This window comes from Monodelphis domestica, chromosome 6, assembly GCF_027887165.1.
Source record: "Monodelphis domestica isolate mMonDom1 chromosome 6, mMonDom1.pri, whole genome shotgun sequence".
NCBI lineage: Eukaryota > Metazoa > Chordata > Mammalia > Didelphimorphia > Didelphidae > Monodelphis > Monodelphis domestica.
Genome location: NC_077232.1, coordinates 16,794,002 through 16,800,102, shown reverse-complemented (window position 1 = coordinate 16,800,102; position 6,101 = coordinate 16,794,002).

Below are 6,101 nucleotides of genomic sequence, written 5' to 3'. Positions count from 1 at the left end.
AAAAAGAATTTCCAAGAGGGGAAAAAATGATCAAGGATGAATAAATTATTTCTAATGAGAAGTGGATCCACTCTTGAAACTAATAAAACATGCTTATTGCATACTTTATTTTTTAAGCTATATAGTTTCACATACAATCCCTTGTGTGTATTGAAGTAGTATTTGTTGTTCCTCAAGTTCAAAATGACAAAAACAAATGAAAAGCATTCCTCAAAAAAATTAGAATGGTGGGGGATATAAAAATGTTTAGCCTGTGGTAGAAGAATTGGGAGAAGAATGAGCTCTTCCACAGTATTTAAAGAGCTGTCCTTTGGGAAAGGAGTTATATTTGTTATCCTTGGTCCCATATAACATACTAGGGATGTTTAAAAGGAAAATATTTGGGCTCAATATAAGGGGGAAATGTCCTTAACCTTAAAACTCTCCAGAAGTGTAATACCCAGCCTCAATAGGCAGGATGAGTTCCCCATCACCAAGTCATCCAACTAAAGTAGAATGAGTACTAGGAGCCAAGTTATATAGTAGACTCAGGTGTGGCTTGAATGAGATAACTTCAGACATCCCTTCCACCTCTTGAAAGCCTACAATTTTATATTGGACCCCTTAAGTGTTCCAGTCATTGCTTAGTCATGACTAACTCTTCAGGACCCCATTTTGGAGTTTTCTTGGCAAAGATATTGGAATGTTTTGCCATTTCCTTCACCAGCTCATTCTGTAGATGAGAAAAATTGAGGCAAACAGGGTTGAGTGACTTCCCAAGGTCACACAGCTAGCCCAAGTATCTGAGGCCAAATTAGAACTCAAGAAAAGGAGTCTTCCTGATTGCAGGTCCACTGTACCACCAGCTGCCCTTGGATTCCAAGTCACCACAAAAATCAAACCTTTATATAACTTAACTAATCAAAAAATAAATCCAAACCATTGAGCTATTGAGCAGAATTTCTTGGCACTAATATTTCTGTTTCTAAAAAGTCATTAAAAAGTGTCCCATGTTGGGCCCCCTGTGTTTTAAGCCCTAAGAGCCTACCTATTAGCCCTATGACTAGTCCTAGCTCTTCCCAAAGGCCCACAAGGGATGTTACCAGCATCTCTAATTGCTTAGTGACCTCATATCATAGAACTGTACCCTGTGGAAGTCCTCCTGCCCTGGCTCAGAAGAACTACACAGCAGAACTGAGTAATAGCTTTCTACCAGTCTGGGAAGAGCCCAGCATGCTAGTTGACTGTAAGTAGTTGCCAGGGCTGGGACCCCTTGGAATTGCTAACTAGATGTCTGAACTATTTGTTGAAAGAGTCTGAAATATACATATTACATATGTGTATAGATAGATGCACATAAATTTACACAAGCATATACACCCACATTCAGTATTTCAAGGATCACTAATTTCATTGGTGCAGGTATCCCCTTCAAGGAAATATTAACCCATCTCTGAGTTAACAAATAGTCTTGGAGAGTTGTTAAAGCCATAAAATAAAAGGCGATCAACTTCTACAAACTTAGCTGGGCTGCTCCCATAGGAAGAGGGAGGGAAATATAGTCTATCAACAGGAGCTTAATAGAAGCCATTCTACTGGGAAGGATGGGTCAGGGTTTGTATTTGGGAGGCATAATATGAATGTAATTGACTCCAGACACCTCAGTCAGAGAACACCAGCCGATGTGCAGAACAAGCTCTAGTTTCTCCATCCACTGGCCCCGATCCACACAGCTAAAATCGTGGGTAAGTACTGATGTGTCTGTATTTGATAAAGCAAAGTTATGCAGCTGATCAAAGAGGAAAACAGCCTCCTCCACATTCTTCCAGGGAGGGCTTCTTTCTTGATATTTCTATGAGTCTGATCTCTAATAAATGGTCTCAAAATGAGGCATAGGGAAAGAAACAATGGATCAAGGACCAAGGTTCCTGGGTTCTACTTTTGGTTTAGCCAATAAAAAGCTATTTAATCCTTTAGTAAAGGTTTCTCTTTTCTTGATGCTGGACTGAGAGAAAATCCCTTAATACCTTTTATCTCAGTTGACTCATTTGTAAAAAATAAATATATCAGCATTTCTTGTAACTTCCTTTATGGGATTGTTATGAAGCTTGAAAAAATCATGCTGAATAAAATCATGCTGTGAAATCAATATAGAAACATGAAAATGTCATACACAACTGAAAGACAGAAGAGAAGGAAGATGAAAGAAGCCAAGGAAAAGACAATGGAAGCTAAAGAAGAAAGAGATGGTAACAATAGTAATGATTACATCAAAGATGAAGAAAAGGTAGGAAGCAATGGGGAGAAAAGAGGAAGAAGAGAAAGGGGAGAAAAAAGAAACAGGAGGGAGTGAGAAATTAGGAGGAAGAACAGAATAAGGAAGAGGAAAAAGACAAAAGACAAAATAAGACAAAATAAAAGGGAACAAGAATAACCGGCAACATTAGAAGATTAGATCATCCTAGGAATAGAAAGTTTGAGTAATTTTTCCAGCATCACACACAAAGCCACAAATGTAGCTGAGTCCTCTTCTAACCCAGATGCAATGAGCTGTTTATTGAATGCTGACAGACCCAATCCCTAGACTGGTCTGATACAAAAGAAAGACCACTCAAAGTAATGAAATGCTTTCCTAAATGTCTAGCCCCAGGAAAAAAGTGGGAATGTTCTCTAAATACCAAGGACAGGGGCCCTAAGCACTCTGGGGACCTCTTGTGGTCTGAAAAGGCCAAACAGGAGTCATGGGCTGATGCAAAGTTGCACCCAGGAGATACAGAGTAAAGAAGACAGATAGAGGAGCTGTATTTTGCTCTTGGTAACTGGCCAGATGCCAGTGGAAAACCTCCAGCAGAATTTTCACAATTCTATTACTAACCGTTTGTGGGGAAGACTTTGTGATCTCGATATGCTCTCAGTTTTAGACCTAACTATCAAAGATAAGTCACTGGATACTCTATATTTTGTGCTTTAGGCACTCAGTATGTATCTGTTGTATCAATTTGAATCACCCTGTTTGAGAGTACAAGCAAGAGGAAGAATAGGCTGGAGAAAGCTTCACAGCTTCCATATCAAGTCTTGCTTTTTTACTTCTTTTCTCTTATTTTCAATCTCAAATACAACCAAAGCCCTCATCCCACATCCCCACCCTAATCTCCTCCAAGTTCCCTCCAATGAAAATACAAAATAGCAGCAGTCAGAAGCTAAGAGTGCAGAGAACCATGAGCAATATCCTCAAGGAGAATCATGCTCTGTGTGTGTGTGTGTGAGAGAGAGAGAGAGAGAGACAGAGACAGAGACAGAGACAGAGAGACAGAGAGAGAGAGACAGAGACAGAGAGAGAGAGAGAGACAGAGAGAGAGAGAGAGAGAGAGAGAGAGAGAGAGAGACAGAGAGAGAGAGAGAGAGAGAGAGAAAGTAGAGACAGACAGAGAGACACACAGAGAGACAGAGAGAGAGACAGAGACTTAAAACTATCTCCTCCAAAACATTCCCCCTAATTCCTCCTGGCCAGCAATAACCTTGCTATTGTTCTTGACTTTCTACCTCTCCAACAAACTTATCTTCCTCTGTAGATTTGCCCCTGAGGAGAAATTGTGTCTTATCTAATCTTTCTTCATTCAATAAATATTTGCTGGATTTTGAATGAATGAATTGATATTAGGGTTCCAAATGGACAATATGTGGTCATTCTTGATAAAAGCTGAGGCAATGATCAGAATAGAGTGTCAACAAGCATTATTAAGCACTTACTTTGTGCCAGAACTCTGCTAAACATTAGCAATAGAAAGGCAAAAATAGTCCCCATCTTCAAGAAATTCACATTTTAATGGGGGGAATGACATGCAAACAAATATGTACAAAAGACATATGCCAGGTAAATTGGAAACCTGGAGGAGAAGGCACTGGCATTAAGGGTGATTTGGAATGGCTTCTTGTAGAAGGTGGGGTTAAAACTGTGTTTTGAAGGAAGTCAGAGGAGGCAGAAGTGAAGAGTGTAAACCTTAAAATTCCTTAGACTTATAAATGTTGGAAATTTCACCATTTCATACTTGGAAAATTTCTTACTGATAGTCTATTGGAATGTGAACCCCATTGGCATGGGAGTTTCCCCCTCCTCCCTTCTTAAGATTACTTTAGGACAGAAACCTTTTGCTGAACAATGGAAAGGGCTTTGACCTAAGCTTAAGCACAGAACAGGAATTTCTTTGAGTCATGATTGATTTTAGAATTGATACAATAGAGATACTTGGAATGACAGAACCAGGTCTTGGAAAATACAATTTCCACCCCCACTCAGTCCTAACAGGATTTAGGGAGGGCTGCAGCATAGATCAAAATTTGACCTCCAACAGACATGTGCAAAGCCCAGACCTCTGGGTGGTCCTGGGTTAAGCTAGAGCCACCCTTGGCACAGGGAAAATGATGGACAGTGATTGGTAGATGTGAGAACTGAGGGGAGGGAACTTGAATGGTTTCCTTAAAGAGAGGGTGGTCTGAGGACTGGAGAGAGGTGGTTGGAGAGTTTTGGCTCTGGGTATTTGGAGAGGTGCTCTGAGAAGCTTGCTCTGAAGGAAGCTGAAGGTGGGGGCCTCTGAGACTGTTTCTCCATTTTGGTCACGTGAGTAATAGGGACTGATCTCTTTTCTTTGCCCCAGCTATCTAAGGGCTTGGGCCTTTTGGCCCAGCCTAAACTGAAGGGGTATTTAAGCCCTATTCCCTTCTCTCCCCTTTCTCTCTCCCTCTCTCTCTCTATCTCTGTCTCTCTCTCTCTCTCTCCCTCTCTCTCTCTATCTCTAATTCCTTTCTTCCTCCTGTCTGTAATTAAACTCTATAAAAGGTTGACGGCTGACTTGAGTTTTCATTTAGGAATTACATAGCTGAATTCCTTGGCGACCTTAAATTAATATATATCAGTCTTTTAAAAGTGATTTCCTTGTAACAAGAGGGAGGGCATTCTGGGAATGGGAAAGATTCAGCAATGGTGCTCAGAGCCCAGAAATAGGGTATCTTATATGACAAACAGCAAGAAGACCAGCTTTTGGAAAATCACTTTAACAGATGAATGAAGGGTGGATTGAAATAGGAAGAGATTTGAGCATTTATTTTTAGAAGCAATAAAGCAGGGTGTCAAAGATGATTTCCACCCTGAGAACTTTAGTGACTGGGAGAATAGTAACACTCTCCACAGTAATAAGAAGTTAGGAAGAGGGGAGGGTGTGGGGAATAATAATGGGTTCAGATTGGGGCATTTTGAATTTAAGATGTTTATCGGACATCCAGGTTGAGATGTCATATAGTCAATTAGAGATGTAAGACTAAAGTTTAGTATAAGTATTAGTGTTGGATAAATGAATCTGCAAATCATCTGCAGAAAGAGAATAACTGAATCCATAGGAGCTGATGGAATCATCAAGAGATATAGTCTATAGAGAAAGCCAAAAATGGGGCTTATGGGCCATCTATGTGGCTCTGTGTATTGAGAGCCCAGACCTAGAGACAGAGGTCCTAGGTTGAAATCTGATCTCAAACACTTCCTGGCCATGTCACCCTGGGAAAGTCATCTAACCCCCCATTGCCTACCCTTACTGCTCTTCTGCCTTAGAAACATCATACAGTATTGCTCCTAAATGGAAGGGAAGGAAGTGTATTGTTTTCTTTTTTTAAGTGGGGAGGACCCAAGACAGAACCTTAAGGGATACCCATGCCCAGTGGGCAATACCTAGTTAAAGATCCAGCAAAGGAGAAATGAGCAGCAGCAATCAGACAGAGAAGGAGAATCAGGAGAGAGCAACATCACAAAAACCTAGAAAAAAAGATTATACCAAAGAGAAGATAGTTATTGACATGTCAAAGACAATGAAGAGGTCAAGGAGGAGGAGGACTGATAAAAGATCATTAGGTTTGGCCATTGAGAGATCACTAGTAACTTTGAAGAGAGAAGTTTCAGTTAGATGATGAGGATGGAAGCTAGACTATAAAAAATTAAGAAGCAAATGTGAGGAAAGGAAGTAGGGGAAACCTGTTGTAGATTGCCTTGTCAAGGAATTCAGACATGAAAGGGAAGAGAGAGATAGGATGACAGACATCTAGGGATGGGTGGATCAAGTGAGGAATTTCTGAGA